This window comes from Malus sylvestris, chromosome 11 (assembly GCF_916048215.2).
Source record: "Malus sylvestris chromosome 11, drMalSylv7.2, whole genome shotgun sequence".
Lineage (NCBI taxonomy): Eukaryota > Viridiplantae > Streptophyta > Magnoliopsida > Rosales > Rosaceae > Malus > Malus sylvestris.
The window spans coordinates 25,694,685-25,718,221 of record NC_062270.1 but is presented as its reverse complement, the minus strand read 5'-3'; positions in this window follow the sequence as shown (position 1 = coordinate 25,718,221).

Sequence of the window (23,537 nt, the reverse complement as noted above, 5' to 3'; positions counted from 1 at the left end):
TTACTTTTATAATTAATTTCATCGTGTACATGATGATAATTATGCAATAGGATGCAATAGGATAATAAAGACATTTCATATTTAAAGTTTAAGTTGGGTGTAGAGAAATGTTAAATGGGTTCAAATAAAATTTCTTTTTTACTAATCCACGGTAATGACGAATTAATGAACGGAGATTTCTCATTAATTGTCAATTACTTATAATTTCTAGATATTGTCAAATTCGAAGTGTTCATGTAGCAAGTTCTTGCATCTTTCTCGTCTTCCTTGGTACATTAGGTTTGTGGTGCAACTGCCTAACCGGTAACCTAGACTCTTTTGAAAAATTAGGCGTTTACCCATATATATTTGGACCAACATTGTCTCCCATCAATTTATGCACAAACTAAAATTAATTATTAGTTATTTGATGTTTGGTAAGTGCCCAAGATTGCTGTATCAAAGTTTCAAAATTTTCTACAAAGCCAACTATTTATTTTTATGACGAAGATAGTCGAAGCTATATTCCACGTATTCTCTCTAGCCTAATAGAGGCTCGTATGCCGCCGTCTACACGTAAACACATTCATGGAGAACTCATCTTCTTAACGCCCCGCCATAGACTATTCGTCAAGGATGGTTTACACCATTCTTTTTTAGAACTACACCTACGCGTTTTTGGTTGTGCGGTATATGTGCCGATCTCGCTGCCCTTACGTACAAAAATGGGGCCTCAGTGAAGGATGAGAATCTATGTCGAATATGATTCTCCTTCGATTATTCGTTACTTAGAACCTTTGATAGGCGATCTGTTTACCGCTCGTTTTGCAGATTGTCACTTCTACGAGACAATCTTCCCGTCGTTAGGGGGAGATAAGAATGTCAACGTTCCTGAAGAACGATACGAATTATCGTGGACGACCCCTACTTTGTCTCATTTAGATCTCTACACCGTTCAGTCTGAATCTGAAGTGCAACGCATATTAGATCTCTAGAGCATAGCTTACCAGATGCTTTCACTGATCTAGCATGCGTGACAAGATCACATATTCCAGCTGCGAATATGCCTACAAAGATGGATGTACCAAATGTATGACAGACTTCCCTCCTAGAAGCCCAGGACACCAATCTTCGTGATCCACGTACCTTTACGTCTAGCAAATCATCTACCTCTATACAAAAGTGTGGCAAACCTTTTGGTTCAAAGGATTCACACCCTGGAAGAGGAAATCCACGACACAAGGTCCCGAAGAGCCTATCGTGAATCCGACTATCGCTTACTCATTCTATCCAATTCATGAGAAAATTTTAGGTTATGGAAACGTCCTTGAAGAGACGAATCCTCCGTCGAGAATCGTGAGATTTCGGTCTATTATGCTAGGTTAGATGATGTGTGGCGTAGAAATGAGATGATCGTCGATGATGCATTAGCATATGCAGTAGCTATTGAGATAATGTTGAACGATGACATTGAATCGCGTTCCGTTGATGAATGTCGACGTAGAACTGATTGGTCAAACTGGAAATAAGCAATCTAAGTCGAACTCGATTTGCTTGTGAAACGTAAGATGTTTGGACCTGTAGCTCTTACTCCTCTACATGTGAAGCTCGTTGGCTACAAGTGGGTTTTTGCTCGGAAGCGTAATTAGAAGAACGAAATTGTGAATTACAAAGCTTATCTTGTTGCACAAGGCTTCTCACAATGCCCTAGGATTGACTATGCTGAAACTTATTCACCCATTATGGAAGTGATTATTTTTCGCTACCTTATCAGTTTGGTAGTTTCAGAAAAACTGAGAATGCAGTTGATAGACGTAGTAACTATGTATCTCTATGGGGATCTTGATACGAAAATTTATATGAAAGTTCCTGAAGGACTTACATTGACTGGTTCAAATATTTCAAAACCCTGGAACACACTTTCAATTCGGCTGAGGCGTTCACTCTACGGTTTAAAACAATCTGGAAGAATGTGGTATAACCGTCTGAGTGAGTATTTGACTAGTCAGGGATATGTGAACAATGAACTATACCCTTGTGTGTTCATTAAGAAGTCACATTCCGGATTTACGATTGTTGCAGTATATGTCGATGGCATGAACCTTATCGGAACTTTTGAAGAGCTCGCAAGAACTGCCGCACACCTAAAGCTGGAATTTGAGATGAAAAGATGTAGGTAAGATTCGATACTGTCTCAGTCTCGAGATAGAGTATTATTCAGATGGAATTCTAGTACATCAATCAAACTACACCCAAAAGGTGTTGCACCGCTTTAATGAGGATAAAACAAAGCCTTCGAGTACTCTTATGGTCGTTCGATCACTAGATGCAAGCTGAAATTCTCGCCTTACATGAAGCAACTCGGGAATGCTTTTGGTTGAGAGCAGTAGTGGGCTATATTCGATGCTCCTGCGATATTTATCCCGCCGTTGATGTCTCGACGATGATCTTTGAAGACAACACATCATGCATCGAATAGCTCAAGAAGGGTTACATCAAAGGAGACAACACTAAACACATTGCGCCGAAGTTTTTCTTTACACATTAACAATAAGAGCATCAGAAGATTGAAGTCACACAAATTCGTTCACAAGACAATCTGGCCGACCTTTTCACCAAATCACTGCCGAAGATGACGTTTTAGAAGCTTGTTCATGGAATTGGTATACTTAAACTTTCTGAGTTGTAACATTGCTATTTCTTTTTGGAATTGTGTCAAACTCATAGGGAGTATTCTGAAGATACTTGCTTGATCTTAATGTACTTTTTTTCCCTACGATTGGGAGCATTTTTCCCACTGGGTTTTTGCTACCTAACTAGGTTTTACGAGGCACCCACCTTGGGCTGGTCATATCCCTGATGACGTCCCGTAGACGTTTCTTTTGACTTCGCAGTTCTCACGCATTTTTCCTTAGACTACGGATTTTGTCCCAACTCAGGTTTTTGCCATAGCCTTAGGGTTTTTTAGTGAGACTCATTTAATTGTACAAGTTCTTACCTTATTGAGAATAAGCGTTGTTCCTTAGAATCAATGCCAACAAGTTGACTTCCTCAACTTCTGCATGATGCTAAATCTACCTTGAGTATTTACACACTCAAGGGGAAGTGTTGTAAACTTTCCTAATTTAAGTGTGATTGTGTAAATCCTAGATTAGATTGGATTCTAGTTATCCTTTCCTATTACATATTGTATTCCTTGGGGATGAAGGAATTTCTTCTCTTCTTTTACTACTATAAATAAAGGCACTATGTAGGAGGGATAACACACACATTCCCCTACAATTCTACAAACACATCTCTCACTCTCTCTTTTCCTTACCGCGGGTCCTTTCACCTTTGTCAGATAAAATAGGCTACAACATATTTTAGTTAATAAATTAGTTCTAATAAATAATTTGGTAATATATAAGTTGGTTTGATAATTTGAATTGGATATAAAAAAATTTACATTAATAAGAAATAAAACGGAAAAAATGAAAAATAAATAAATAATGCAACTTGGACGATGAACCTAGTATTCGTCGTGCAAATGAATTACATTATTAAAGTATAAATAAAAAAAAAATAAAATAATGAAAAAAAAGATACTTGCGCAGCAAACATAAAATTTTCATCGCGCTACGGGAACTGCAGGACAAATTATATGTCCGTCGCGCAAAGTGGTTGTCCCAAAAGTGATCTTTATAACCTGACGTTATAAGTTGTAGAGGGAGCAAAGTTTTCCATCTGTTTTTTTTCAATTCGGGATCCGTCGGTCCAATTTTCTCTCAATTTCTTCCTTTAAAACTTCATTCATCTAAATCTCTAGGTTGATCGAGGTATTTCGTTGTGTTTGGTAAGGGTTTTTGTTATTTTCATTTAAAATTATCAATATCAATTCATACTAACACCGTAAAATTTGTTGTGTATAGGTATATTGTGTGTGACTAGCGCTTGGTGGATAACGATTTGGAAGGTATTTTTTTGTTTTATTTAAAAAAAATATGAATTAGTTAAAGTATATTGAAATTATGTTGTTAAATTTGTTTATTTTAAGTTGTTAAATGATTTTAATTTTTATGTTATAATTATGGATAATGTTGAATTGTATATGTACAAATTTGTACGTGATGTACAAATATGTGTCGTGATGTATGGAGTTAATTGAAATTAACTTCGTACTTGGTTTTTTTTAGTAAAATTTAGTTTCCTGTTTGAGGATTAATTGGATGTCACGCATGGATGTGAAAGCATGACTGCGTTCCAATTGATTCTTGAATTGTCCCATTATTTGGATAGTTTGGGAATGCAAAGTTATGCCGCGTAGTTTACGATTAAAGGATTAGGTTTCGGTCGTGGGAATTTCGGTGTCGTCATCGTACGTTCTTCGGGTGGCACGCATGTATTTCATATCCATGTTATGCACTTGAAGAACTGTACAGAGATGCTGCCGAAATTTCTCCACATCAAAATCTAATCCGAAGTAGCCGTAAATTACGTGACGTAATTTTGGATTCTCGAATGGGATAGGGCCCTTACCGGAGGCATAAGGTGAGAAAATCATGTAGAAGTTGTTGTGATTATTGTACTGTTATTGTGGTTGTAAGAATGATGGACAGAACGTGGATGCATAACCCGAATAGATGCGCCAACGAATACTTGAACGAAATCGAGGATTTTATTGACTTTGCACGTACACACAACTAGGGTGCAACTAGAATCCGATGTCCTTGTAGGAGGTGTAATAACACGTTAAGGAAATTTTTGAAAGGTTTGATTTCATTTAGTAAGGAATGGAATGGTAGAGACCTATAATATTTGGAATCATAACGGGGAACAATTAGACAATGCTTGGTCTTCAAACGTGACAACAGTGGGCAATGTTGAACCAAATATGGATCCTAATGAACAAGTCATGGAAATCTTAAATGATGTTTTCCATTTGCATTAACAAATACCAATCAAGAAGTGGAAGATGACGTGCCAACACCAAAGGATAAGGAGAATTCAAAAAATATGAAAAATTATTAAAAAAGTATCGTATGACGTGCCGACCAAGAGTTATACTTGGGGTGTGAGGGATTTTCCATTCTTACTATTGTGGAACTGATGCACGGGAAAATAAAGTAACGTATGTCGAACCAATGTTTTGATTATTTTTTGGGGGTTTGCAAGAGAATGCTACCAAAGGACAATTGTTTGTTGAAAGACCATAGAAACGCTTAAAAGGTGTTGAATGGTCTCAGATTGGGTTATGAAAAAAATTCACGCTTGCAAAAACAATTGTGTATTGCTCTATAAGGAGAATGAAGCGTTGGATAAATGTCATGTATGCAATGAGTCAAGGTTCAAAATGACATCTTAGAATAGATCGACGAAGATCCCATGAAAAGTCATGCGTTATTTGCCTTTGAAGCCTAGGTTACAACGATTGTATATGTCAACGCATATTGCCACGGACATAAGATGATATAAGGAAAAGTGGGTTGATGACGATGTCCTGAGGCATCGTGCAGATGGAGAGGCATGGAAAGAGTTTGATCGAACGTTCCCTGATTTTGCTATTGATTCTCGGAACGTTACATTGAGACTTGCCACTGACAGATTTAATCCGTTTAGGGTTTTAAACCAACACCACAATACTTGGCCGATTTTTGTATTTTCATATAATTTGCTGCCATAGAAATGTATGAAAAAAGAATACATGATGATGACTCTATTGATAACTACGATCCTGGTGGGGCAATCGATGTATACTTACGACAGTTGGTGGATGAGCTAAAAGATTTATGGACACACGGTGTGCGCACATACGATAAGTGTACTGGCAAGATGTTCACTTTGCGGGCTGCAGTGATGTGGACTGTGAATGATTTCCCTGCATATGCAATGATTTCCAGGTAGAGCACTAGGGGTTATATGGCATGCCCTGTATGCAAGGAAGACGTAACATCTAGTTGGCACACCGGAAAAGTTTGTTACCTTGGCCATCGGAGATGGTTGCTATAGGACCACAAGTGGCGAGAGAAAGATCAATTATACAAGCTTGGGTGGCATATAAGGCACTTATATTTTGTGGTATGTATTTAAAAGATGTGGAGACAACTTTCAATCATCCTCCTCGCAATAATGACGAGGGTGTAAGAAAGGAGAAACTTTCAGTTTTTTCCCAAATCGCTCAACCATTTGGAGATCCGATACGAGGTGAGTCGTTTTCCAAGAAGGACATGGAGGTAGCACATTGGTTCATACTCAACAATTGTGATGAGACACTGTCATACCTAGATGAGCATGAAAATATGATGAAGTAGGCACATTCTTCACATTTGTATGCCAAGAAACACCGTGAATTGTTTCTGCAGTGGTTTCTCGAATATGTAAGTTTGAAGTGTTTTGTATTGGACATATATATTGTACCAATTAATTTGCTCGAACTAACAAATTTAAATGTTTGTCTAATATTAGGTGAATCAATTGAAAGCATCGAATTCCCTAGTACACAATGAAGAGTTCTATAACTTGGCGTTCAGACCGATTTGCGTTGAATTCTACTCGGATTGCCATGTCAATGACATTAAGTTCTTAGTGGGTGCACGAGATGACAAGTTGTGTACGCAAAATAGTGATGTTCATGTCCTAGGGGGAGGCGAAAGTACAGACATTGAATTCTATGCAAACTAACAAGTGTCATGCAATTGCTGTGATCCTATTTAAGTGTCGATGGTTTGATACAAACCCAAATAGGTAGAGAAGTGTGAGAAAAGAGATCATAGATTACTATTAGTGAACACTACCAAAACTTGGTACGATGACGACCTTTACGTCTTAGCAACCATGGAAAAACAAATTGGGTATCTAAATGACCCTAAAGCCGGGAGGGGTTGGAAAGTTATTCAGAAGATGGATCATAAGAACGTGTATGCTATACCAGAACAAGACCCTACTGATGACGATATCAATAATGTTGCTAACTAATGTCTAAAATCTTCGATGGAAAATGGTGTGGAAAGGCTTCGAGATACTAATCTTATCTAAGAACCATTTCAAATATAAGAAGTGTCTTCATTCGAAATACTAATTCAGTCAATCACAATTGACCTCGGTAATCTTCCATGATACGATGGTCCAATGCGCACAAATGACGATGGTGACGTACCTATCGATGGTGAGGAATGGGACACTGAAAATGATGATAGCGACGAAAGTGAAAGCTATTATAGTTCGGATGAAGATTAAGGCAATTTATTTGTAACTTTCTTTGTAAAACACATCAAATGGTTAATGCATTATATAGAGTGATGTAAAAAATGGTATGAATGATTCCCATTTTATATGTGAATTACTTTGTAAATAAATTTGTTTTATTTTATTTTATAATAAATTGTAATCAAAATAAAAAAAAAGTAAAAAAAAACATTTTAAAACATAATTGCGCGACGCACAACAACTTTTGGTCACACAAGCGTTTTAATTTTACACGGGCAGATCAAATTTTCAGACACATGCACGATGAATACATATATTTCATCGCGCAAAGCATATTTGCGCGATGAAACATATGTATTCATCGCGCAAGTGTTTGTAAATTCTGGCAAAGCCTCCGTCCGCAAGATTCTCTATTTTTGACCCCATGTGTGTCGTTCATCCCTCACTTCCCTTTTCTTCCTTTTCCCCCCATGTGATACCCTCTCTTTCCTTCCTCTGTATCTCCGTCCGTCTCTCCTTCACTTACCTCATCTCTTCGTCCCTCTCTTTGGTTGTCGCCTCTTTGTCTCCGAGAGGTAATTTCCTCTTCAATTTTTATTTTTCAATTTTGTTTATTGAATGGGGGTTAGAATTAGGGTTTTTTTCTTCTATCAAATTGGGGGCGGTGGGGTTAGATTTAGGGTTCGTAAATTGGGGGTTACATTTAGGTTCTTAAATTAGAGACTCTTGATTTTTGTCGTCAGTTGTGCCACTGCAGAGCAACCACAAAACAAAAAACAAAATGTTAATTAACCTTCAAATCGTGTTAGAAGGGGTAAACATGCTATGAACGTACTAATTTCAACATAGTTTAACACTTTATTTTTCCCCAGCAAAGGGGTGTACGGTTGAAGATTTTTTCTCTTTAACTAAGTTCTAGGCCATAAAGCATTTAAACTCATTTAACAGCTAAAATAACAAATCCCAGTTTCAACTTTTTCTTTCTCTCCCCTTTTTGATAACCAAGACAACTGTTTTTTTTCCCAAAAAAAATAAAAAATCACAAACAGAATTTTACTTCAATGGAGACTTTAACAATTGTTCTGTGTAGGTTGGAGTGCTCAAAGGACCCCAATTGGGATCATATTCTAAAAATGTCTACTGTTTCTTTCTCTTCATATACACAACTGATTCCTAGCAATTTTTTTTTTCAAATACAAAATCTTTACCTAAGAAGACCTCTAATTCCTGAAATTTCAAAGGTGAAGGCTCTATAGTCTACCCCACACCAAAAACCAAGCAAAGAAAATCATTTTTGCAGTACTCAAGCTCAACAAATGGCCCTAAATGAAGGGGATAGCGAAAATACCAAAAAGGGAGGACAGAGGACGAAGAGTCGTGAGCTGTTGTAGAGGAAGGATGATGAGGGTCGTTGCAAAGAGCTGAGGTTGTGGGCTGCTTGAGGAATCACTGATATTTTTGGATGAGAGGCCGTGCCGCCATGGTGAAGGTTGGATACTCAGATGTGCGAAATGGGGGGGGGGGGAGGGGGAATGGGGTTGTGAGGGGTGAGGCAGTGTGAGTGAGGTGAGGGTAAGGTAAATGAGGCGGTTTTGAGGTCAACACGGTTCTTTTCGGTTTTTCTTTATACAGTTCGATACGGTTTTGCGGTTTGATGATTTTTATGCCCACCCCTAATTAGAGTTTTTAGGGTTCTTAATTAGGGTTAGATTTAGGTCTTAAATTTGGGGAACGATTTTGGGCAATGAGGTTAGATTAGGTTTTCTTAAATTGAGGGTTAGACTTAGGGTGCTTCACTGGGGGTTAGATTAGGGTTCTAAAATTAGGGGTTTTTTAATTTCAAGTAAAGGGTTCGAATTAAGGCCGTGGGGTTTAGATTTAGGGCCTTGTCTCGCTCTTGATTGAATGTAAATAAAAAATAGGGTAATTTGTTTTTACTGATTATTCTGGCAGTAAAAAATCTGTATTGGTAATGTTTTTTAATTAGTTAGTCATACAATCGAACAAAGATACTAATGCTTCTCTCTCGAAAGTCTTGATTCCTAAATTGATAGAAAGTGTTATTTGCTGCTACTCACTCTTTTCTAAATATATTGCATTGTTAATTATTCCAGTTAGCAAGCTCTATTTATATCCAATAGTCATACGATTTCTATATGTAATGTGGATGTTTAAAGAGACTGAGAATCACTTTATATGGTCCCTTTTCTTATTACTACCTGTGAAATTACTACTACCTATGAAACTATTAAGTAATTATGGTGGAAACTGTTTGTATTGATGTTGCTTAGTACATACACACGTAGCACACACACACAACTTGCATACATCAACACGCGTGCGCGCGTGCACACACACACACAGAGTACATGGAAAATTAGCACACATCAACACACACACACACACACATAACTTGCATACATCAACATGCGTGCGCGCGTGCACACACACACACAGAGTACATGGAAAATTAGCACACATCAACACACACACACACACACACACACATAGATAGAGTACATACACACCCCACACACCCACACACACAGAGCATATACATACATACAGACGCATACACTCATAGACTATGATTTTGCCTCCAACTACTCCTTTATGCTAGTTTTTTCTTATAAGTTATAATTGTTGGGTCTATATCCTATTTGAATTGATTAGTTTGTGTATAGTAGATCAGTTTTAAGTTTTGTTTCTGCCAAACTTGAATTGGGTTTAGAATTAGGGTTTTTAAATTTCGTTTTAAATTTAAGTTGAAATTATTATGCATGAGTATGGTAAGTTAAATCTTTGTGTATGAAACAAATTTATTTCTAATTTTGTACATGTCTTAGCTCATTAGAACCCGGAGGGCGATGACTTCTACACCTAGTCTAACGACTATACCTACTACTACCACCACTGCTTCGGCAGAGATGAACCACAGGCTGGTGAATTCGGTAGACCCAGTTGGTTATCCAGTCCCATAGATGCCGACATCGTTGATTTCTTTGGTGGCGCTACTTGTTAGCGCCCAACGTGCTCACCGACGCCCCCGCACTCCATACCAGATGTCGCCATTGGGATCTAAAACTGATGCCTGGGGTACACGGCCAAGTATACAATCCTAATTTACTCCCTCATTCCCATGTTAACTGAGTTTTGTTATTTTAGGTTCAATTTGTTAAGTTATGTCATGTAAGGATTAAAAAGTTGTCATTGTTCCGAACCTTTTATTAAATTGTTGTGATCATTGTGTTGGATACGTATATTGTTTATGCTATTATCAGGGTTTTGGTAAATGTTTTAATTATAGGGGAGGTTATGTTGAAATTTTAGTAGGATTTGTTATTAGTTTTGGGTTAATATTTGATATTTCCATTTGTTTGCAGCGAAGAAAAACACCCGGGGACCTTGTCGACAATTGAAGACGACAAAGGTCACCCGAGTGACCAACGGTCGTATCACAATCAGATACAAGGAGCGACATCGGGCAACACCAATGGCAGAGAAGCATAGTGCATTGGCCCACGACATCGGGCATGCCTTGCTAACCTTTTGCCCTATGTAGTGGGAGTCTTGGACATCAATGCCAGAGGAGATAAAGAACATGGTGCGCAATCATTTGTCGGAAAATAGCGTCGCCTTTTTAATGCTTTTCATGTAAAATTTATATATTTATATTTATTACTGTCTTTTATTACTAATATTTTCATAATATTTGTTACATTGTAAACAAACTACAATTTGGAGGACATGAACAAGGACATGTAGGTGTACCTCAATTTGCTCTTCTCTAAACGGTACAAGTAGTGGAAGAGTGACCTGGACCAATATTTCGAGCAGTATGATGATCCGCAGGTCACTCTAAATGAGGGTTGCCTGAAAGAGTTCGAGGACTGACAAGATAGTTGGGTTTGGCTTTGCAGTCATCTTTGGGAATTCGCCTCCTAGCTTCCCTCGGACAAGTCGATTGAGTATGTGGATCCCCTTAATTATTCAGGGTTTCACATCCTAACAAAGACATTGGACCAGATTTTCGGTCGGAGGCCAAGGACATATTGTCGGGGATGGGAAATGCCAGGTGGTGAGAGAGTGCAGCCTCGTCATCCTCATAGTCAAAGGGCCAGGTTACGGCTATGATGCAGGAAGTCGCTGGCCTGAGAAGTAAGCTAGCATCGTACAAGTCTCAAATGTTAATGCTTGTACAAGCCCTCAGTTCCTTTGGAATACGTCTCCTCGATTTTTCTACACCATCGCCCTCAGAGCCCTTCCACACCGAGCATGCTCAACAATTAGGCCAGTCGACCTCCGACCTTGTCCCCAAGACCAAGTACCTCAAAATGACTTTCCTATAGATTATTCTGCTTTTTTTTTCATAGTTTTGTTCCCGCTTTCTTTTAAAACTTTGTATTTGTACGTACATTTTTATTTATATTATAAATTAAAATTATTTTTTTATTCATTAATTTGCTTTTTTTTTTATTTTGTCATTTGTATCAAATATTTTTCTGGGTAAATTACATAGTAATCCCTCAGGTTTTAGGTCTATTACAACCCCATACAACATCTTTAAAACATTTCACTTTCATACCTCACGTACTATTTTATTTCAAAATAATACATCCATTAGATTTTCCATCCATTGGTCTGTTAAATGCTGACGTGGCTACCATATTTGTGTTGATGTTGCTACCACATGGAGAAAAAAATAATTTTTATACATTAAAAATATTATAATATTAACCTTATTAAAAAAAGGGAAAAAACAAGAAAAACCCAAACCCATCACCCTCTGCCGCCAAATCTAAATCCAATCCAAACCTCTCTGGCGCCGACTCCACCCAAAAGCAACCTAAAATCCATCATCTCTCCCCACTCTGTCTCATCTCACCGAATTTCACATGGCTCAACCGCCCTTCCCCCAATTTTAAACCCTTCGACACAAATAAACACTATCGTCGATCTGTGTTGTTCAATTTTGTCAATGGGGAACCAAGTCAAAGATCTGATACCAAATGCGGTGGCAGCGAGGCGATGGGTTGCTTTAATTTAGAAGATTTTTGGTGCTCGTTTTCGCTGGAAACCATGACTAATCCAGCAAGGCACATCCAAAACTACGAAGTCCGAGTTCTTCGATTCTCGCTCGAACTGGATGGATTTTTTAGTCGAACGGTTTGTCATGGCCTGCAGCAACACCGCGACCGAGTTGCTTGGGGAGGCTGAGATGGAGGCATAACAAAAGAGAAAGAAAGAGAAGAGGTTGCGATGACGGCGACATTGTTGTCAAATCAGATGAAGGAGGGAGGGATTGATGTTCCAGAAAATCATGGCTAACAACTTGAAAAATCCTATGCCTTTGCCAACCATCAACGACAGAGAGGATGGCTAGCTCCAATTAGGGCATCAATGGTTAGGGATGGCGGCAGAAGAACAGGCAGGGGGTGTACTATCCGACGAATCCTCGGGGGGCCAACAACCCAACCTCTTCTCCTCCACTCCTAAGCCCATCGCTTCTTCCGGCTTCACCACCACCACTACCCACCTCCAGAGCCTCTCCGTTGAATCTGACTTTTTCGACAGCTTGGGCATGACTCTCTACGGGTTTATGGGTTAGGTTAATAGGGTTTCAGACTGGGGATTTTGTAAATGGGTTGGTTGGTGGGTAGGATTAGGTATGGAAGTGCTTCAATGGGGACGAACCGCGGGCCGGTGGATTGTGTAAATGGGAGTTGCAGAGAGGTTTGGGGGAATGAAGGGGATATAGGTTCGGGTTTTTCTGTATTTTTTTAAGAGGGTTAATATGATAATATTTTTAATATATAAAAAATTATTTTTTCGCCACATGGCAGCCACATCAGCACAAATGTGGCAGTCACATCAGCATTTAATAGACCAATGGATGGAAAATCTAACGGACGTATTATTTTGAAATAAAATAGTACATGAGGTATGAAAGTGAAATGTTTTAAAGATGTTGTATGGGGTTGTAATAGACCTCAAACCTGAGGGGTTACTATGTAATTTACCCTTTTTTTTTTTTTTATAATTTTCCTTTTATTCTATTTATTATTTTTTTATTAAAAATTACACTTGCGCGATGTCGACGGGTTGTCATGCAAATTTTTTCGAGACAAATTGTTGACGTCCCCAGAAGTTTCTCATCTCAAAGAACACTTGTACCCTTTTATATCATACGACGAAAGCCTTTGTCCGTATAACTTTCCTGCAACGAGTACTAAAGTGTCGCGCAATTGTTTAGGTGCGCAAGGAATTTGCACTTATTCGTTGTACAAGGTTTTTTTTTCACGACCTTTGTACAACAAATTATGCGCGACGATTTCTATGTCGCCATAGTTTTTGTGCGACCCAAAAATGCTTTGCTCAACAAAGTCTCCCTCGTCGCGCAAACTGTTTAATTTAGTAGTGCATGAAAATAACGGGTTTTGGGTCAACATGATAACTAATCGGGTCATTATCGGGTCACACAATAGGAACCCGTTAATAAAGGGTCCTTAATAAGTTTACACGAGGGTGACACACGGGTAACTTGTTTCGACAAATTAAGAAAAAAATTATTTTAATGATTTTAATTTTTAAACTACTAAAAAAATTACTATAAAATACAATAGCCATAGTGTATATGTATATGTATATATTGTATATTAAATATGTATTTTTTGTATTATTATTCTATATAAATTTAAAAAATTTAAGTTTTATTTATTTAGTTATTTTTATAGTATACTATAAGCAAAGAGTGAGATTAAAAACTATGAAACACATTAAAAATAAAAATATCAAGTAATTTAAAAATACCAAAAATATTTAAAAAATTAAAAAAATTAATTTACAAGTGCAAAAAAATGTGAAAAAAAAATATGCAACACTCGTAATCGCATCCTTTATGCTTTAAGGATGGGCACATCGTCATTTAAATTTTTAAAAGGGAAATTTTATTTAAACCCATGTAACCTCTTTCTATTGAGAGAGCTAAACTAGTCACATGTTAGTTACAACAGTAAATAGTTAATTGTGGTATTTGTGTAATTAGGTGTAGAAGATAAGGAACTGATGTAATGAGCCTTTGTGGCTATATATATTCTTGTGTAATGACAATTAAAGTTAATCAATAAAAATATCTTTTTTAACACTTTCTACATGGTATCAGAGCAAGAAGGAATTGATTTTCAAGAAACCTTCAGTCCTATCGCTAAACTAGTCACAATTCGAGTCATTTTGTCATTGGCTGTGCAATTCAATTGGTTTTTAAATCAATTAGACATAAGTAATGCCTTTCTTCATGGTGATTTAAAGGAGGATGTATACATGCAGCAGCCTTCAGGTTTCACTGATCTCAGTATGCCACATCATGTCCGCAAATTACGGAAATCCCTTTATGGTCTCAAACAAGCACCTCGAGCTTGGTTTGACAAACTGTTTCAAGCTCTTCTTCAGCTTGGTTTTAAGCAATCTTCCTCAGATGCTTCCTTATTTGTTCTTCACAATACAACTCCTGTCCTGGTACTTGTGTATGTCGATGACATATTAGTCATTGGACTTGACTTTTCACTCTACAATCTATTCATTCAAAAACTCAGTGTTATTTTTCCAGTCAAGGACTTGGGTCCATTGCACTATTTTCTGGGATTAGAGGTTCAACGATCATCCACATGTCTTTTCCTTCATCAATCCAAGTATTTACTGGATCTTCTCAGCAAACCAATATGGCTGGTGCAAAGCCTTGCTGCACTCTACTTGGATCTAATAAATTAGATCACACTGGTCCTCTTTTGTCTAATCCCACTGAGTACCGATCTATTGTAGGTGGTTTACAGTATTTGACATGGACGCGTCCTGATATTTCTTTTGCTGTGAATCAAATCTGTTAGTTCATGCATGCTCCTCGAGACCAACATATGCAAGTTGCAAAACGAGTTCTTCGTTATCTCAAGGGTACTGTGTCTGAAGGACTATGGTTCAAAAAGGGTGCCACTACTCTCACAGCCTTCTCAGATGCAGACTGTGCTGGCTGTCCTTTTGATAGGCGTTCCACTAGTGGTTATACTGTATTTTGGGATCCAACCTTATCAGTTGAAGTGCCAAGAAACAAGCTACTGTGGCACGATCATCAACGGAAGCAGAATACCGTTCTCTTGCACACACTGCCGCTGAACTAACTTGGATATGCAAAATCTTCCGTGACATTGGTTTCCCTCTCTCTCAATTTCCTACCATCTGGTGTGACAATATTTCAGCTATCTCCCTTGCTTCTAATCCAGTATTCCATGCCCGAACTAAACATGTGGAGATCGACTATCATTATATTCGCAAGTTGGTTTTGGCGAATCTCATCAAGGTCAATTTTGTTTGCAGTCAGGATCAGTTAGCCGACATTCACACCAAATCTTTTTCCAAAAGTCGATTTCAATTTCTTAAATCCAAGCTTCTTCTTGGTTCCTCAGTTGATCCCAAGCTCAGCTTGATGGGGTGTATTGAGAGAGCTAAACCAGTCACATGTTAGTTACAACAATAAATAGTTAATTGTTGTATTTGTGTAATTAGGTGTAGAAGATAAGGGGACTGATGTAATGAACCTCTGTGGCTATATATATTCTTGTGTAATGACAATTAAAGGTAATCAATGAAAATATCTTTTTTAACACTTTCTACACTTTCTACACCAAACTTACTCTCTACACCCATATTATTTTTAATTATAGAATTAATCTCTCGTTAAACCTAAATTTATTACCTAAAATGTCATCCCATACCCTATTCAAAATGTTAATTTCTCTTTACACCCATTTATAAAACAAAATTTCAAACCAAGTAGTTTTGTTTTCAAAGAAATTCGAAAGTCAAAAATCTTGTATGTCACATCCCGGCTCGGGCCCTACCACATCCTAGGCTCAACTCCGCCGTAACATGATATTGTCCGCCCTGGGCCCTGACCACACCCTCACGGTTTTGTTTCTGGGAACTCACACGAGAACTTCCCAGTGGGTCACCCATCATGGGATTGCTCTCTCACGAACTCGCTTAACTTCGAAATTCTGATGAAACCCGAAGCCAGTGAGCTCCCAAAAAGCCTCGTGCTAGGTAGAGATAGGAATATACATATAAGGGTTACAAGATCCACTCCCCTGGGCGATGTGGGATGTTACAATCCATCGACATTCTTATTGGCACACTTCCGGCCAGGGATTGGCTCTGATACCAAATTGTCACATCCGAGCACGACTTAGCCGTAACACGATATTGTCCGCTTTGGGCCCCGACCACGCCCTCACGGTTTTGTTTCTAGGAACTCACACGAGAACTTCCCAGTGAGTAACCCATCATGGGATTGCTCTCGTGCGAACTTGCTTAACTTCGGAGTTCCGATGGAACCCGAAGCCAGTGAACTCCCAAAAGGCCTCGTGCTAGATAGAGATAGGAATATACATATAAGGCTTACATGATCCACTCCCCTAGACGATGTGGGATGTTACAATCCACCCCTCTTAGGGGCCTGACGTCCTCGTCGGCACATTCCGCCCAAGGATTGGCTCTGATGCCAAATTGTCACATCTTGGCCCGAGCCCCCACCATATCTCGGGCTCGACTCGGCTGTAGCACGATATTGTCTGCTTTGGGCCCCGACCACGCCCTCACAGTTTTGTTTCTGAGAAGTCACACGAGAACTTCCTAGTGGGTCACCCATCATGGGATTGTTCTCGAGCGAACTTGCTTAACTTCAGAGTTCTGATGGAACCCGAAGCCAGTGAACTCCCAAAAGGCCTCGTGCTAGGTAGAGATGAGAATATACTAAGGCTTACAAGATCCACTCCCCTGGGCGATGTGAGATGTTACATTTTAGGTCATATGTACTTGCTCGCAGATGCAATTGCAGTGGTTGAGGCAAGAAAGAGGAGGAAAAAATTCACGAAGCTATAAAGCGTTCATGGCCGGCAATTTTGAACATAGTGTTGAACTTCGATTCGTGTGAAATATAAATTCTCTCCTAGTTTTCATGTAGGTCCTTTTATTTTGAGTCCAAAGCACATCACCTGACCATGATTATAGAAGGTTGTTGAGCCATTGACATAAAATATGTGGCATGTAACTTAGGTACATCTTCAAGGCTTTTGCTTGTACTTTATATGTTGTTTATTTAATTCGAATGGTTTGAGAGTGAGATGTTGGTTCATGCAACTCCTCCATCCTTGCTGGAAATAGGGTTTTAGCCATTGATAAAAAATAAAAAAAAAACTTGTTTTTCTCTATAAGAGTTATTAGGGTTTTAGTCGGAACGAACGTAGGATAAATAAGGAGTGATGGTAACGTTTAATTATAATGTGTGGGTTTATTGATAAATTGTAGTTTTATTATTAATTTCATCTTGTACTTGATGGTAATTATGCAAGATGATAAAACAAACAATTAACATTTAAAATTTAAGTTGGGTGTAGAAAGAGGTTACATGGGTTTAAATAAAATTTCCCTTTTTAAAACCATACAAACCCTCATGAATAGTATCTTTAAGGGAGATCAAAGGAAATAAAATTCATAATCACTAATTTACAAGTCTAAAAAATGTGAAAGCATATATAAACGCTTATGATTGCATCATCTATGCTTAGACGATAGTTACATGGTCATTTAGATTTTTAAAACAATCCAAATCTCATGAATAGTGTTTTTTTTATAATTTGAGTGCAAAATTAATAATAATTATTGTAGGAGTGTGAAAAATGTAAAAACAAATATATAATCACTCGTAATGACAAGTTTTACAACTTTCACGAAGATGTCAACTCTAAAATCCTACACTAGGATCCATAAACCTTAAATTTAAATTTAACTGTTGATTGTCGTTTATGCTTTATTCTACTCACCGAATTTTATTTTTTAGATTTTCATTATTTATTGATTTAAAATATATTTTCTTTAATGATTATCGGGTTGGGTCATATTACCTAATAATATTAAAAGGTCTATTTTGGGTCGGGTCATATTATCCGTTTACTTTAACGGGTGTTACACGACACAATCCGTTAAGATATCGGGTATGTCACGATTATATCACGAACACGAAAAACACAACACAAATGCCAAGTCTAAACGGAAGAAGCAAGAATTCTGTACACTTCTGTGTGTGCAAACTCATTTGCTGCATTTTTTGTTGATTATCTGTTTCATCCTCGTGAAGAACGTGAGAAAGTAATTGTTTATGGCACTGGTGAAGCCAAGGGTAAGCTTGCAAGTGGTGTATTTCACTTCTGGACCACAAATATTAATGCACTTGTCCTCATATAAGTTTTACATTTTCTTTCTTTTAAATATGTTTTAAAAGTAGTTATATTAAAAGAATTACACCAATTACGTCGCCTGAGAAAAGAAATGGAAAAGATTTTGCCCCTGTGAAGTACCCTTCAGCTACAAAAAAATGTTGTCCATTGCTAAGGACTGTTGGTGTATATACACTTTTCAGCCGATTTCTAAGTGTCAAAGTAATATTGTTTGAATTTCATTTTAAAAGGTTTTACATGAGATGCAATGAGAGCCGTTGGATTATAGTACTACTGGCATCTCTAGACAGCATTTCTTGAAGTGATAGATTATAACAAATGTAAGCACCTCTCATAGGGTGTCTAAGATAAATGGTTAGAATTTGCTTTGATGTAAGAGAGAGAAGGATCTCCCTTCCTCTCTCCCCTTAACGGAAGATCACATTTTGTGTGTGAGATAAGTCGTGTTTTCCGTATTCGAGTTGTTTTCATGAGATATCTAATATTTTAACGGGTCATATTGTGTAACACCCATTAATGTAAATGGGTAATATGATCCGACCAGTTACCCGTTAAAGAAAATATATTTTAAATCAATAATAATGAAAATGGAAGGCATATTTGATCCAAAAAAAAAAAAACATAATACTAAATTAGTATATATATATACTACATTGTCCCATAAATATTACTTCAAAACATAAAATTAAAAAAAAAAGGCATTAGTCTTTCAAGTATTACTTACTCCAAAATAAGAGCCTAATGAAAAAAATATTACTACATTACTATAAATTACCAAATGTTCAAGAATATGCAAAATGAAGGGAGTTGCGCTCCAAGGTTGAGAAACCTTTGGATATTTTCTTCATATTTTTCGTACTTGTAAAATAATTATTATAATTTTCTTTTAATGTGTTTGGTATTTTTAAATTACTTGATAATTTTATGTTTAATATGTGTTATAATTTTTTAATCTCATTTTTTGCCTATAGTATACTATAAAAATAAATAAATAAATAAAACTTAAAATTTTAAATTAATATAGAATAATAATACAATAATACACATACACAATATATACATATACACTATGGCTATTGTATTTTAGAGTAAGTTTTTTTAGTAGTTTAAAAAATTAAAATCATCAAAATAACTTTTTCATTAACGTGTTGAAACGAGTTACCCGCGTATCACATTCATGTAAACCTATTATAAACCCGTTATTAATGGGTTCTTATTGTGTGACCTGATAACGACTTGATTAGTTATCGTATTAACCCGAAACCTGTTATTTTTGTGTCGTTTACGTGTTATGTTAACGGGGTCGTGTAAAAAATTGCAAGGTCTAGAGAGAACATTTAATACAATTATCACATTCTTCATCTCCCTTCCTCTCTCCTCTGCAGCTTTGCCCAGAAATCCAAAACATACAAATCCTTCATCGTTCTAAAAACAGTAACAAGGACTTATTTGAATAAATATTTCATTGAGTTAAGGGCCTATTTTATTACCATTTCATTGTAATGGTAAATGTACTATATATATTCTAAATGTAAAATTCAGATGAATACAATTAAAAGATTGTGGACTTTATCTAGGTTGAAGAATCGTAGACACATCCAGTCGAATAGGGATTCTTTTTTCTTCTTTTTACGATTGTAATTTATATTATTGTTTCGACAAAAAAAGAGTTATATTGTTGCATTCATTTATATTACACAGGAAATGCATAGTTGAGAACCCAATAATACGCATAAATAATCTTATTTTTCGTTGTGTTGTTTGATCACGTCTTCTGTTCTTTTTTGGACGCCAATAACTGTGCTGAATTATGAGGAAGATATATCCACCTACACAATGAAAGCAGCAACGGATCCAAGGGTAGCCAATCACGTCCTCACTTGTAAACCACAATGAAACACACTACTACAAAAAACAGTTATCACGACGAACAAGAAATTGTTGTGTAAATAAGAAATTCGCCACCTAAAATTATAAACAACGAAAAATTCGTCGCCCCAAGTTGGTAGCACAAAGCTCATAAAGAAAGGTATTGTGCGACAAAAAGAAAACACTTTGTCGCGGAAACAATTATACACGACAAAAAACTACGTCGTCGCTTCAAATTAATAGGGGTGAAGACAATTCGTCGCATATACCTGTGGCCGCGACGAAACTAAACTCGTCGCATGAAGATTAGAGGGACAAAGGGTTTCATGATGCAAGGCGGAAGCAACGAAGAGATTCTTCGTCGCATAAAGTTTTGAGGGACAAAGGTTTCTTACGCGATGAAGAACGAGGTCGTCTAGTAAAACGAATAGGGACAAAGATTATTCGTCACATATCTATACTCACGACAAAATAGGACTGGTCGCATGAAGATTAGAGGGACAAAGGGTTTTGTGCTGCAAGAATAGAGTGATGAAGAGATCCTTCATCACATAAAATTTCAAGGGACAAAGGTTTCTTTATTGTAAGATTTAACTCTGTCGTCGTTCTAGTTAATACTGACGACAAACTATTGCATCACGCAAACCTTTTTTCTTTTTTTTAATTGTTTATAATCCGAATTTCAAAACAAAATAATTTTGTTTCGTTAAATTTAATTAAGAACAGTAATTGATAAAGAAGAATATTAATTTAAAATAAATATGGAAAATGTATGTACAAATGTTTAATTAAAAAAAAACTACAATAAAAAGTCATTAGAGTCAACTCATGCGGTCGGCTGTGCTGGGTCGGGGGCTTGGGAGGTCGAAGTAGTAGGAAGAGGTGTAGTGACGGGGATGTTGAAGCCGGACAGCTAAAACGCGTCGATGATCTAGGCCATCTTAGACTTTTGGGCAGCAATATAAGCTTCCTGGGTGGCAATGTTAGAAGACTGCGTCACAATGTTAGGGGGAAGTTGGGAAGCCATTTCCTCAAGGAAAGCCTGACTCCTCTCCACCATAGTAACCTATAATTATGAAAGCAAGTTAATTAGTATTTATATAACATTTATTTAAAATGAATAAGAATTATAAATTTAAAAATTACAAAAACTTACGTGGAGCCTCCCCAGGCCGCATGTACACCTCCTTGAACGTGACAATTTCCGGAAACTTCGACCCCTCTTGCATTAAAAAATAATAAAAATTAGTTATTAGTTTTGTAATTTAGAGTAAGAGTAATAACATGTTTTTGGAAAAAATGTGGTTACCCGACGTCACTCCTCCATCCAATATGAAAAGCGTCGGGAGCTAGAGTGGTGGAGAAGCTTCTTCTTCGACCTATTTTTTGCGTTGGCCTTGGCTCTTTTCTGTTAAAAAGAAACGAACTGTATTAGTGCCGTTATTAATTATAAAGTATTAAAATAAATTAATAAACGGAATTGAAGTATTAATAAAATATTATTATTCTATAATAATTTATATATTTTACTTATCAAGTATTTTTCGTCCTGAAAATGGGTGCAGTGGCAGCCCCAATTTTCAGGGCGCTTCACCAACTCCAAGGGGCACTCGTGTGCAAGAACATCAGTTGGATCGTCGAATCTGTAGAAATACTTGTGGAATTCGCTTTTCTACTGAGTGGACGGCCGATGAAAAGTTCTTAGATGTACTTGGCTTGATTGGTATCAAGGTCCTCGAGGTCATAGTGATGCTGCAAATACGAAAAAAAGTAATCAAAGTTAACCGTTATTAAATTTCACAACTTTACTTACAAAATAATGAAAAAAAACTTTACTAACCAATAGCTTATGAAGAACGGAGTCCTTGGTCTCCTATGGGACAAGTCTCCAAGACTCCCACTACATGGGGCAGTGGTGACACACAATGGAGCCAACGTCATGGACTAAACGGTTGTGCTGCTCCTTTGTTGTTGTCGCCCAATGTCGAGCATCACACGAAATCTTTATGCGCCCTTGGATGGTGAAACATGCCTATGAGTCTGTATGGACCCCTAGTTTTTTATGACCTACAAAATGAAATAAGTTAGTGTAAAAACAATTTAAATAATCTACAGAAAATTCGACAGAACTTCCCCTAAAAATACAACGTTTCCCATAACCTACAAACAAAAAAAGAACACAACCAACAAAAGTACACAACAATTCACATATAGAAGAACCGAATAAAAGTATATTAAATTAAAAATTTGGAGAAAACAATGTATTACCTGTGTTGGCTCCTTCTTCGACTGCGGTGGAAGCCGATGCAGACTCATCAACCTGGTCAATAGGCCAGGGCCGTCGATAAGAGCGTCGAGCGCTTAATAATGGATGAGTCACAAAAGAAGTCGATGACTTAGGCACTGTCGATATCGTGGCCTAGGGTGGATGTACAACAACCTCTGATGTCGAGGCTAGTGCTGGTGGAGCGATGGTGGCAGTGATAGTAGGTGGTGGAGGTGTCAAAGGGGACCTACCTAAACAACTGACATATGCCGCCTAGTCAACTGTGACATCTACAAAATCCAATTGAACGACCAATATTTAAAACTATTTTATTAATATTAATTTATATAATCAATACAAAATCTTAAAATTTAAAAAGTAAAAATTGAACCTTATAATTATACAAGTAACACAAAACTTATGACCTTGTAAAAGCAACCCTAAAATTAGTTGATTAACACAAAAAATTTCAAATTTATACCTACAACCTAAATATTAATCCTAAATTTATAAAATTATATTAAAAGCGTAAACCTACAAATGTTTAAGTTAACAAATTTAACTAATTTAACAAATTAATCCCAACAAATAATACTTCATCCAAATCTTTTTTTATTTATTTTAACCCTACATTATAATATTATTACTGTCACAACCCGTCTCGAAATATTATATTTTTAGGCGTGAAATTTCAAATATGCCCTTGGACGTTTTGAGTTGTGTTGTGTGGTTTAGACTTAGGTTGTGGACCAATATGTTAAGTTCTAATTATTTTGGACCAATTAGAACTAAACTTTCCTAGTTTGTGGTTGTTGCCAACTTGGATCACACATTCACTCACACACATACACATCACTCTCGTGCTCTCTCTCTCTCCCTCCTCCCTCTCGGACTTCTTTCCATTTTCCATACAAGCCGTACAAACGAACTTCGAACTTAAGCTTTCATGCACG